Below are 13750 nucleotides of genomic sequence, written 5' to 3'. Positions count from 1 at the left end.
GAGCTTTTAATACCGGTTTATCCTCAACGTCTAATCAAATCAAAAAGTGAGAAAAATTGTTTTAATCTAAGAAAATAAAAACTAACTAAATGCTGAAAATAAAATAAAATAAAAACAGATAGACAAGATGAATCACTTGGATCCGACACGTGTATTAGTATAACCTTTGATTATTTTTGCACTTTTGCACTTGTTTAAGAGATTATCTTAGTTATTGTAGTAGGCCCCTCTTTTGAAGGCGACGTTACCCTCAACCCAGTAGTTTGAGTCAGCAAGGATACAATCCTAAAGGGTCGGATTATTGAAAGATAATGAATTAAGTTATTAATGCAAATTGTGGTAGGCCCCGCTTTCGGCGGTGACGTTACCCTCGGCTAAGTAGTCTGAGTCAGCAGGGATACAGTCCTAAATAGCCGGGTTATAGTATTAATAGTAGTTAACTTATGAGGGGGTCAAAGAGTTTGGATCCCCGCCATCCAATACCTATGGGCATTGAAGGAGATCCTACCAAATTTGACCCAGGTCCCAAGCAGGACCTCTAAACGCTGAACAAGGGCAAGACCCTTACCAAATCGTTCCCTTAACCCCCGACCAGGTAGCCAACATACCTCCATATAGACCGTGGAGATATGAATGGTGAAAATATTTTATTTTATATAGACAGTAAAATAACGCCAAGACACCACGGACAAACGATAAGGAAAGATCACCTTCAACATAAGTAACTAGTTATTAAAGTCATTAATACAAAACCAAATAAAAAGTGCAAAAGATTAAAAATAAAAAGTATTATACTAAACACTTGTCTTCACCAAGTGATGTAAGAGACTTAGGCAAACATGGCCTTGATTGTCAAGAACTCTTACGATCAATCTTGGATCCCGAGACGACTCACACACTCTATGATGGACAATGGATCATGGTGGTGGATGATGGTATTATGGTGGTGGTGGGTGGTGGATGAAGTGTGAGAGAGGTGGTGTGCCAAGGGATGAGATAGAATGAAACCAAGCACTCCTATTTATAGGCTGAACAGAAGGCTGGGCACGCCCCCGTGCCCGTCTGACACTCTCTCTCCTCATTAATTGTAATTCGCAATTACAATTAATGCGCCTGTTGTACTTTCACCACGCCCCCGTGCCCGCTGGACACGGCCCCGTGGTGGGCAATGGAAGCTTCTATAGGTTTGTCTTTTATGCTGCTTCTTGGGCACGGGGCGTGTTCAGTCTTCTGCTTTCTCTTCTTTGCCTTGGAGGATGCCGTTGAGGGTCCGGGCAGTCTACTTTTATTCCTTTTCTTGTATTTATGCTAGAATTAGTTGTCTTTTTGCTTCTTTTGTGAATTTGAGCTCATTTCATCCTGAAAATACAAAAGAAAGACAAAAACACTCTTTTTCCAACATTAGTACTTAAAAAGGGTTAGTTTTATGCCTTAATTGATGTGATTTATATGTTGCATTTTACACACATCAAATACCCCCACACTTGAACTTTTGCTTGTCCTCAAGCAAAACTCTTTAAATGTGGCTTACACTCCCAAATGGAATAGGTAGAAGAGAAGGTTTTTGGCTTGTCCTAGAGTGTCGGGAATCCAAGATCTTTGTAAGTTTTATTTTTATTTATTTACAATCCTATTCGTTATGATTTATTTAGAACGTTTCATAAGATAAATTACTTATTCGAGCATAGCATGCCTTATTAAAATTCCATTTATATACAAGTTCACATACCTCACGGGAGATCACTCAACACTCGGCCGAAGGTGTAATTTTTAGTGAATCACTCGAGAGCGGCATGGAACTTACGCCTTCCATAGGCTTGCCAAGCAATCAATCCTCCTCCTTTTTAACTTTTTACCTTTGTAAATATCAAGAGGACTTTTTGGTTGAAGGGTTAGGCTTGGGTTAAAGGTGGGTGGTTGGGTTAGTGGTTAGTAAAAGGGCGAAAATCGTAAAAAGCGTCGGTTTTCGTGACATACCTTGTTTTTAGTGACTTTTTATTTTGAAGTATTTCTACAAACAAGCTTTTATATGGCTTTTGTTTGTTTTTGACTTCATCAACATATATATATATATATATATATATATATATTTAAGTCACATAAAATGGCGAGCTTACGAAAAACCGAGCTTGTTACTAAAATAAAGGGTGAAAAATAAAAAGGTTTTTGGTGGGTGAAAAGGTTTTAGGGTAATGAAATGAAAGGTTTAGGCTCAAAGGGGCTAACTAGGGGGATTTTTGGGTAGGTGGTAAAAAAAATGAAAAATAATGGTGTAGAAAGAAAAATATGGTTAGTCCTAATGCCTCCATCACTTACTTACTTGGGTTTAAGTTGGTAAGGACCGGGAATGTATCGTCGTGGCAAGTTCTAGAGTTGTAAGAACCAAGCGGCTATTCACACAAGAAACGAAAAATGAGCATTTAGTCTAAAGATGTATATTTGTATGCTCAATAAAGGCTCAAAACTCACTTTTGTGGGAATGGGTTTTTAATGTGATCAAGTATATATAATCGAATTTTTAACTAGACTTGTTATGTCGTTTCGTAATTTTCTTATATTGGTTCTTTATTATCACGACGCTATCGGTTGTAAATTTGTAAAAATATAACCTTTTTAGAACTTGTTATTCCCAAATTAAACCAAGACAAGCAAATAGTAAAAAAAAAACGAAAAGTTTTTGAAAAAAAATTTGGGGTGTTTAGCGGTTCCAATAGAGTTTTGTGGAAGGCTTGTATTTAGGATTTTCAAAATTCAAGGTTTTAGCATCCCCCCCACACTTAAATTACACATTGTCCTCAATGTGTCCAAAAATAATATTTTTGGTTGATTAGAATGTGTAAAAGTGGGTTAAAAAGCAAAGATTTATGTTATTGGCTTCCTGGACACGGCCCCGTGGTGACCGGGCACGGCCCCGTGGTCAGGTGCCAGTAACAGAAATTAAAGAGTTAAGACAGAAGCCTGGACACGGGGGCGTGTCCGCTGAACACGGCCCGTGTCCAGTTACCTGAACTGGGTGTTTTTCTGCAGGTGGCTCAGCACGGGGCCGTGTTGGTTGAGCACGGCCCGTGTTGAGCCTTCTGTGATGGAGATTTGTGTCGGGTTGCTCTGTTCTTCGTGCATGGGTCCATTTTTCTTGTTCCCTCTTTCATCCATTACCACCATGAGTGTGTTTTATTCTGCAAATTAAAACTAAAAGATTAAACTAACTAAGGATAGTTCCGCGGAATGCCTCCGTGGCGCGCCACGTTTATAAGGGTCCTTGGCTAGACCCAATGCGAGGCTATATGTTTTCTGAGTGGGATGTCTGGCGTCCCATGTTACACCGTCGGAGAGCAGCATCCAAGCTCGAATCAATAACCTTCATGTAATTGATCGGGTCGTCGTCCTCAATTCTCTTCCCAACCCCGAACTTCACTTCATCATCCCCGTACCTCAAGGTGAGTGTTCCGTCATTCATATCTACCACTGCTTGGGCGGTGGCAAGGAAGGGTCTCCCTAGTATAAGGGGGACCTCGGTGTCTTCCTCCATATCGAGTATGACAAAGTCAGCTGGATAAACGAATCTGCTTACCTTTACCAAGACATTCTCGATGACACCTTGTGGGAATTTGACGGATCGATCGGCGAGTTGTATGCTCATCTTTGTAGGGCTTGTGGTACCTAAGCCGAGTCTTTTGAACATTGATGAGGGCATGAGGTTAATGCTAGCCCCAAGGTCGGCTAAGGCATTACGAACGGGTGATTCCCCTATTGAGCAAGGGATCGTGAAGCTTCCGGGATCGATTTTCTTTTGGGGAAGTTTATTGAGTACGAGGGCAGAGCATTCTTCGCCTAAATTGACTAATTGCAAACTTTCAATTTTCTTTTTATGCGTAAGGAAATCCCTCATGAATTTAGAGTACTTGGGCATTTGGGTTAGGACTTCGATAAAAGGAATATTGACATGCAATTGTTTTAACAGACTTTCGAATTTCGCGAATTGCTCATTGGTCTTTTGACGAATTAACCTACCGGGGTATGGAACTCGAGGAGCCTTGGTAGGCTCTGGTGACGGAGGGGAGTTCTTTTCCTGCAGAGGTGTGGGTATTGTTTCCTCCGATGGTGGCAGCACTTCTGCAGGCCCTACGGTGCGGTTCCGTAGTGTGATGAGGTGAACTTGCGCTTTTGGGTTTGTTTCGGTATTGCTAGGTAATGCGCCTTGCGGTCTCTCGGAAAAATTTTGAGCTATTTGATTTAATTGTTTTTCTATGTTTTGAATACTAGCTTGTTGATTTCTAAAATTTGATTCTAATTGTAGAAATCTTTCCGAGTTTTTCTTATCAGTGTCGGAGACGAGGCGAGATACAGTATCTTCGAGCCTTTCTCGTCCACTTTGTTGTTGAGTGAAATTTTGTGACTCATTTCTTGGTTGCTGAAAGTTTGTTCGTTGGGTTTGTTGGTTACTACTATTGTCGGGTTCCCTCCAACCAAGGTTTGGGTGGTTTCGCCATCCTTGGTTGTAAGTTCCCGCTGGGGGACCCGACGGCCTAGGTCTATTATCAATGCAGTTTACCATTTCTTGTTGATCGTCTGTTTCTTTCATGCAACTCCAATTTTCATGTGACCCACCACACCCTTCACAAGCCATAACCGAGACTGTTTTTGTCATTTCCAATTTTTTTATTTTTGAAGAAAGGGCCTCGATTTGGGCTTGTAAAGAAGTGCTTTCATCGACCTTATGGGCGCCCGGGGCGATAGACTTATTTCCCCGGGGGGTGTGCCATTGAAAATTGGTTTGAGCAATTTCCTCAATTTGATTATATATTTCGTGTGGGCGTCGATTACCTAAAAGTCCCCCGGAGCTAGAATCAAGTGTCTGCCTAGTGTGTGGCAACAATCCATTATAGATAGTGGATACTTGTTGCCATATTGCGAGGCCGTGATGGGGACACTTGCGTAATAGCTCCTTGAACCTTTCCCAAGTTTCATATAAGGATTCCCCGTCCTCTTGTGAATATGTATTAATTTCAGTCATTAACTTAGCAGTTTTAGCGGGAGGGAAATACTTATATAGAAATTTTTGGGCTAGTTCATCCCAGGTGTTTACCGATCCAGCTGGGAGGGCGTTGAGCCAAGCTTTCGCTCGGTCTTTTAGTGAGAAGGGAAACATACGGAGGCGGATGGCGTCGTTTGATGCTCCATTGATCCGAAAGGTATCACATATTTCCAAGAAATTAGTTATATGTAGATGGGGATCCTCGTCCGCAAGCCCATGGAAGGTTGCGGAGTTTTGGAGCATTTGTATCAAATGCGGCCGGAGTTCGAAGTTATTAGCTTCGACATTCGGAGCATTAATAGCGGCGCCTAGATTACCTATGGTGGGTCGTAGATAATCCATAAGGGTACGTTGGTCCGCCATTGGAGGTGGATCACCCGAAACCTTCTCTTGGTTTTTGGCTTTTAACCTTTTTCTGAGAAAGCGTTCGGGTTCTTCTAGTGGTTCTTTTATGTCTTTATTGGAACTGGGGCTCATACACTACGTAAGGTTGGCGTCGGGTTCCAAGTCCTGCAATAAAAACAGAAAAGAATGTTGGTCAGAAGGTTCACCACGGCCCCGTGTTGAGCGAACACGGCCCGTGTTCGGAGTTTCAGTGATTGTTTCCCAAATCCCCGGTTACTAGAAGTTGGACACGGCCCCGTGTTGCACCGGCACGGCCCCGTGGTCAACTTCTGTAACTTGGAAAACAAAAACTGCCAGTAACAATGCTGGGCACGGCCCGTGTCCGACCAGGCACGGCCCCGTGCTGAGCTCTGCAGAAGCTGAAAAACTAAGAAAAATCCTAAAAATTAAAAAGAAAAATAAAAATATGATTAGGTCGTTGATTCCTAACTTCCTGAAAATCCTTGTGTCCCCGGCAGCGGCGCCAAAAACTTGATGCGTGTGTAGTGTAATATATTTTTGATGTATATTTAAGCCCCTTTTTACACTTTTAGCCAGGTTTTAAATTTATAAAACACGATATTCACTAACACTAAACACACATATGGGCAAGTGCACCCATCGTGGACGTAGTATAGTGTTGGTAAGATACCGAGGTCGTCCAAGGACACAAGAGCTTTTAATACCGGTTTATCCTCAACGTCTAATCAAATCAAAAAGTGAGAAAAATTGTTTTAATCTAAGAAAATAAAAACTAACTAAATGCTGAAAATAAAATAAAATAAAAACAGATAGACAAGATGAATCACTTGGATCCGACACGTGTATTAGTATAACCTTTGATTATTTTCGCACTTTTGCACTTGTTTAAGAGATTATCTTAGTTATTGTAGTAGGCCCCTCTTTTGAAGGCGACGTTACCCTCAACCTAGTAGTTTGAGTCAGCAAGGATACAATCCTAAAGGGTCGGATTATTGAAAGATAATGAATTAAGTTATTAATGCAAATTGTGGTAGGCCCCGCTTTCGGCGGTGACGTTACCCTCGGCTAAGTAGTCTGAGTCAGCAGGGATACAGTCCTAAATAGCCGGGTTATAGTATTAATAGTAGTTAACTTATGAGGGGGTCAAAGAGTTTGGATCCCCGCCATCCAATACCTATGGGCATTGAAGGAGATCCTACTAAATTTGACCCAGGTCCCAAGCAGGACCTCTAAACGCTGAACAAGGGCAAGACCCTTACCAAACCGTTCCCTTAACCCCCGACCAGGTAGCCAACATACCTCCATATAGACCGTGGAGATATGAATGGTGAAAATCTTTTATTTTATATAGACAGTAAAATAACGCCAAGACACCACGGACAAACGATAAGGAAAGATCACCTTCAACATAAGTAACTAGTTATTAAAGTCATTAATACAAAACCAAATAAAAAGTGCAAAAGATTAAAAATAAAAAGTATTATACTAAACACTTGTCTTCACCAAGTGATGTAAGAGACTTAGGCAAACATGGCCTTGATTGTCAAGAACTCTTACGATCAATCTTGGATCCCGAGACGACTCACACACTCTATGATGGACAATGGATCATGGTGGTGGATGATGGTATTATGGTGGTGGTGGGTGGTGGATGAAGTGTGAGAGAGGTGGTGTGCCAAGGGATGAGATGGAATGAAACCAAGCACTCCTATTTATAGGCTGAACAGAAGGCTGGGCACGGCCCCGTGTCCGCTGGACACGCCCCCGTGCCCGTCTGACACTCTCTCTCCTCATTAATTGTAATTCGCAATTACAATTAATGCGCCTGCTGTACTTTCACCACGCCCCCGTGCCCGCTGGACACGGCCCCATGGTGGGCAATGGAAGCTTCTATAGGTTTGTCTTTTATGCTGCTTCTTGGGCACGGCCCCGTGTCCGCTGGACACGGGGCGTGTTCAGTCTTCTGCTTTCTCTTCTTTGCCTTGGAGGATGCCGTTGAGGGTCCGGGCAGTCTACTTTTATTCCTTTTCTTGTATTTATGCTAGAATTAGTTGTCTTTTTGCTTCTTTTGTGAATTTGAGCTCATTTCATCCTGAAAATACAAAAGAAAGACAAAAACACTCTTTTTCCAACATTAGTACTTAAAAAGGGTTAGTTTTATGCCTTAATTGATGTGATTTATATGTTGCATTTTACACACATCAGTTAGATGTCACTTTCATGGTGACGTCAACAAAGATGCTTCAGTGGTTTGTTTTGTACTATAAATAGAACAGTACCCTGTACTGTTCTATTAGCTCTTTTCTTCACCAAGTCATTCTGTACGAACAAATCACTATGAGCTCAGGCTGAGGGGGAGACTTTGTGCATGCATGCAGTAGTGTTGATTATTGTAACTAAATATAATCATTCGATTCTATGTTAAACATGTTTGCTGAAAATTGTTCTCTCTTTGATTGTGTTGAAAGTTTATTCATCTAATTCCGCTGCAATTATTTCTAATTCATCTTCATTTAATTAAACAAGGGTAAATTACACTTTTCGTCCTTTATGTTTGTATCATATTGCAATGGATGCCCTTTAACTTCAATAATTACAGTTACAATCCTTTATTTATAAAACTCGTTACACTTTACATCCTTTGGTCCTAACCTAGTTAAAATTTTCAGCTAAATATGGCATGTGCTTTGCACATGAGGGTAGATCGGTAATTTTCTTAATATATTTAAATATATGTAAACAAATACACAAACTAGCTTTTAAAACCCAACAACCCACAAGCCACCCCCACCTTCACCAAACCATAAACCCACCAGCAACCTTTACGCACCACCACCATTTGTGTAGAAACCCAACCTTCCAATAAAAACCCATTCACCTCATATATATGTATAACCATATTCGGTAACCTTCTTCAATTATACACAATCCATCAAATTCCCCCAAATTCCAAACCCTAGAATTTCAATTTCCCTCCAAAAACCAATGATACCAAGGAAATCTGTGCCTCCACCGTAGATAAGAAGAAAACAACGAATGTGAATCTGGATCTGTTTAATCGGGATCTGAATCTGGATGTGTTTTGACCTAATCTGGATCTACCCAAGGAAGCTGGTGTACCAGAGTTTTTGAATCTGGATTCATTTTAATGGATTTATCTAGTGTTTCAAATCTGGATCTAAGTTGAACAATGAACCAACTGAAGAATAGCCTGGTTAACATGGAACACTTATAAAAGCATTAGGAGATTGAAACCCCAATATATATTTCCTGAACCCTCTTATAGTGTCTCTTGAGAAAATTTAGAGAGTAATGATGACGGTGGTTGTAGTTGTCGGCCGGAGAAGACGTTTGCGCCGGCCGGAGGGAGATCGGAGAGAATCTAGAGAGAGTAGGGGCGTGGGTAGATGTGCTTCTGAGAGAGTTATGTATTTTATTTTTTAAAATACTTTTTGTTTATTTTTTATGTATTAATGGGTAAAATGACTAAATTGTCCTCATGTGCAAGACACATACTATACTTAACTGAAAACATTAACTAGGTTAGGACTAAAGGACGTAGAGTGTAATAAGTTTTACAAATAAAGGATTGTGACTGTAATTATTGAAGTTAAAGGGCATCTATTGCAATCTGATACAAACATAAAGGACGAAAAGTGTAATTTACCCATTAAGCAAACATAATCTTATCAAACTCAGATCCTAACAGCAAGTAATAAAATGAAATTATAGTAAACCTCGTTGAGAAAGACACAATTTGTCAAAGGGTCGTCTTATGAGACGACATCCTCGAGAACATGAGGACTAGCCATCCACCTCGCTTATGATCACGGGAACCAAGAGTCCTACAGGGGGTAAAAATGTAATTTCACTACTCATTTAACGGTGAGTTAATAGCTAGATAACAGAAAGACACGGACTGTTATATTTTGAAACCATAAGGTACATAGGTGGCAAAAAAAAGTTTGGTGGGGGGGGGGGGGAGCGCAAGTTGATCCCACCACCAGACCACATGGACACAAATTGCACTTTACTCTAAACTATAAGACTGGCAAACATTATCATCAATCACACATCATGGAGATTATATAAAATTCCATTAACCTTGTAGACTACAATAGCATTATCGCCCTTTGGGCGGCAAAGAGAAAATGATAATACCTTGATTTGACCTTTGAACACTTGGAGTAAGGGCATGAAGAAACTAACTAACCCGATTTACTGCATAGGATAAATTAGGTTTATTAATGGTCAAATACTGAAGTGCCCCAAACAAAGATCGGTATAGATTTGGATCCGAAAATAGCGGGTCATCAAATGTGAATGGATCGTGTTTAGCTAGTGAGTACTCGCTGGTTTGGGTCAAATAAGCCTACTCGAGTGAAAATGTCAGCTGCATACTTGGATTGGGTGATAAATTACCCATTATTAGTGTAAGAAATCTCTAAGCCCAAGAAAAGTTAATGTAACCAGGTCGTTAATACCAAACTCACACTCACGATTAAGACGAGACATAAAGGCAACAATAGTAGCTTCATTATTATCAGAGAGATCAAGATCATCCACATAAACATGCAAGTATAAAATACAATAGTCTCTAGCAAAAAATATGACACCCAACTGCATACAAACCCATTAGCTAGGAGAAAAGTGTTGAGTTGGTGAAACCAACCTCGGGGGGATTGTTTCACACCTTATAAAGCTTTCGATAATTTGCAAACATGCCCGAGAAACTGTGTATCCGTGAACCCTGGAGGTTGTTCCATAAAAACTTTTTAAGTCAAGTGGTTATTCAAGAAGGCAGTTTTAACATCAAGTTGGTGTAAACTCCATTGATTTAGAACGACAAGGGAAAGAATGATGTAAATAATCGAAGCTTTGATAACCAGAATAAAGGTGTTAGAATAGTCTAATCCTGGAATTTGAGTAACACCAAGCGTGGTATAAAGCGTTCAACTGACCCATCTAAGTAGGGTCGCAAACGAACCGAATGAACACGAACAACACCTTGTTCGTGTTCGTTTGTTAAAAAATATATGTGTTCGCGAACTGTTCACGAACACTTATCGAACGAGATTTTATGTCCGTGTTCGTTTGTGTTTGTTTGTTAATTTTAAGTGACGAACAAAAACGAACGTTAACGAACACAAATGTGCACAAACTAATGTTCATAAACACAAATGGAAACAAACAAACACAATCAATCATTCATGAACATAATATATAACACTGACACTTATTAGATATTTAATTTGTCGGAATTTTGAAGTATTTAAATAGATATAAAAACTAAAACCACTAATGAACTATCAAACACAAATGAACACGTTACTGAACGTTCAAGAACATAAACAAATGAATGCGACCTCTGTTCATGTTTGTTCATTTAACTAAACGAATGAAATTTATTGTTCGTGTTCGTTTGTTTAATAAACGAACGAACACAAACGAACTTCCCACTGAACGGTTCACGAACTATTCGTTGAACGCTTGGTTCGTTTACAGCCCTACATCTGAGTAATATTTGATATGATACACCCATTTAGACCCAAAACATTAGATGAAGAAGGACGAGGAACAAAAGTCCATGTATTGTTTTGTTTTAAGGCTTCCATTTCTTCATACATGGCCGCATCCACTTTGGATTTTTTTTGTTGCTAATTTGTAGCCTTTAGGTTTAGTTTCCGTAAGTAAAGCAACATAAAGACAATGAGTTGAAAGGGAGGCTAGGCTAGCAATATTTTTATGCCTGAAAATGTCGCTTTTTGAACGTGTGATCATAGGATGAACTGAGCCAAAAATCTATTAAGGGACCATATATTGGGACAACCTGATGTTGTGGAGGAGTGGGAACAAGGTTTGGAACAGTAGGGGTCTGATTGTTAGCATCGACCGGTTGCAGGGTTAGGTCAACGAGCGATTCAGTGACCGGGTCAATGGTTGGTGATGCAACAGGCAAGACCGCTTCCAAAATCGAGACTGGATCCGTGTTATTAGGTTAGTAAGAAGTACACGGGTCGATGTAGGTGGCATTAGGCAAGACATTAGAAGTTTCTCTGAAGATGTTTGCACTTGTGTAGATGCATCATGAATAGAAAAGTCGTCTAGAAAAAAGGAAAAATCAATAGATGACAAATCCACAGAAGATAAAACACCCGAAAGGGGAAAGCATGTCTCATCAAACTGAGCATGGTGTGTCACATAAATACGAGAAGTATTTGGGTCATTACAACGATAACCTTCGTATTGTGAAGTGTACCGAATAAAAACACATGGAATACTGCATGGAGAGCTTGTGTGATGCATAGTTTCTTAGATAGGGAAAAACCTCGACATCCAAATGTGCGAAAGTTACTATAAACCGGTACCGCAGCACCCCCATTCTGTTAAGGTGTGCATGACACGATAAACAATGAAATGCATCATTAGCCTCAAGAAGTCACCAAACGGTGTGGTTTACAAATTCTTTGCCACCATCAGTTTATAAAAATTTAAATCTTCTTAAAGGATTGCGTCCAAGAAAGTTGATGAAAATTGGAAGACGGAAGAAAAAACCGCTTTCCTTTGTCTTCAGTGGATAAAACCAAATGAACCTATCGCATCCACAAAAATGACATAATACTGATAATTATCAATAACGGATTAAATCAAGTGGCTGCGGAGATCGTTTCTCATTTGTCTCAAATGGTAAACAATGTGCCTTTGAAAGCTAACAAGTAGAACAAACATTGGGTTTTGGCAATAATCAAGTAACATCCAGACAACCTGACTTGGTCAACAAGGAAATAATAAGAAAAACCACATGTCCCAATCAATTATGCCACACTAAAAAAAAAAAAAAAATTACTGAAACTAGGAACTGTAATTAAAGCTTGTTGCCAATTTCTAGGAACATACAACCCTTTTTCACATCTACCTGTGGCAATGACCGTTTTGGTTACTATCTTGAATATAAAAGAAGGGTTATGAAAATAAAACGTCCACGTAGTTGTTTGTTGTAAGTTTGCTAATTAGTAACATGTTCTTTGTCAGATTTAGAATAACTAGGATATCACGTCAGTTAACCTAATAAGATGCCTGTGAATTTCTAGTATGTGATATATGAAGATTGTGACCACTAACAAAGGTGACCCTTGCATTATCAAAAAAAGGAGTTAGATTGTGCACGTCACTTGCATTTAGCGTCATATGTGCGGTGGTACCCGAATCAACAAACCAAGAGGATGTTCTAGAGTTACCTGGAGAATAAGTGGGATTAGACACATAAGATGATAATGTCTGACAAGTTGTAGCATAGTGACCTAGTTCTCTGCATAATTGACAACATGATTGACAGACTACCATGACATGTGAAAGATATTGAAAGGTTGGATTAGTAAAAAAGATTGATAGTCATGATTGTTAGGGCATAGATTTTTATAATTATGAATCCTATATTCTGAGGTGTTGTCTGGATCAATTATCCTTAGCGAGTAGTGCAGGGACTCAATTATCCTTATTATTATTATTTATGATTTCTAACAATTGTTCTCGATGTTTGTTAATAATCATTTGCAGGTTATCAACGAAGTGGACTGAGTCTTAGCTGGAATCTCGGGGATGATTCGTTCAAGATGCTGCACGTGCTATTTCCACAAACGGTCATGGGCGTGGACGTGGTCTTGCATAATTATCGGACTTGATTATTAGTGTTATTCAAAACTGGTTGATCAAGTGTTATTAGACACAATTCACATTTCACATACACACACTATGAACCAGAGAACACACACAAAATCTCTTAGCAATCGGTTGTAAAACACTTGATCAATATCCGAAGTTTTAATCTCTTTTGATTGTACAATATAGTTGGTAGTGATAGTTTTCACTACCCGAGGTTTTTATGCCGACGATCTACTAGTGATCAAGGGCTTTTCCTCATATAAATATCTGTGTTTGATTATCTTATACGTTCGACATTCATTTCATTGTTGTTCATCACCTAAGCACTCCACCTCACTTTACAAATTTGGTTACATTATCCTTGATCAGATTTTTGACCAAAACAGTGATGATGAAATCCAACAAGAATGAGATCTACCAAGGGGCAGGAAAGAAATCGAAGGGGAAGGAGTATAGTCAGTCGTTATTTTTCAAACCCCAATTCTGGTTAATACCATATAAAAGTGGAAAATCTCGACATTAATTTGGTGTGACATAATTTTTTATTTATATATGACTTTGAGAATACAAAAATTTACCATAAATAGAAAATACAAAATACAAATTTTAACAATAGCTAAAGAATACAAATACAAAAAATTATAATAAATATAAATACTTAACTTTTAAATTTATTTCTAATATGAA

The 13750-nt window shown here is 39.3% G+C and overlaps 1 non-coding gene across 1 annotated transcript; it reads left to right on the top strand.

Moving 5' to 3' along the window:
- Positions 1–4913: 4913 nt before the first annotated feature.
- On the top strand, positions 4914–5020 carry LOC118480691. The gene has a single exon (XR_004863669.1). It is a non-coding gene; the product is annotated as a small nucleolar RNA R71 (small nucleolar RNA).
- Positions 5021–13750: the final 8730 nt, after the last annotated feature.

The sequence above is a fragment of the Helianthus annuus genome, chromosome 7, assembly GCF_002127325.2.
Source record: "Helianthus annuus cultivar XRQ/B chromosome 7, HanXRQr2.0-SUNRISE, whole genome shotgun sequence".
In the NCBI taxonomy this organism is placed as follows: domain Eukaryota; kingdom Viridiplantae; phylum Streptophyta; class Magnoliopsida; order Asterales; family Asteraceae; genus Helianthus; species Helianthus annuus.
The sequence above is the reverse complement of the archived record's forward strand: the minus strand, read 5'-3'. Positions and strand labels throughout refer to the sequence as shown.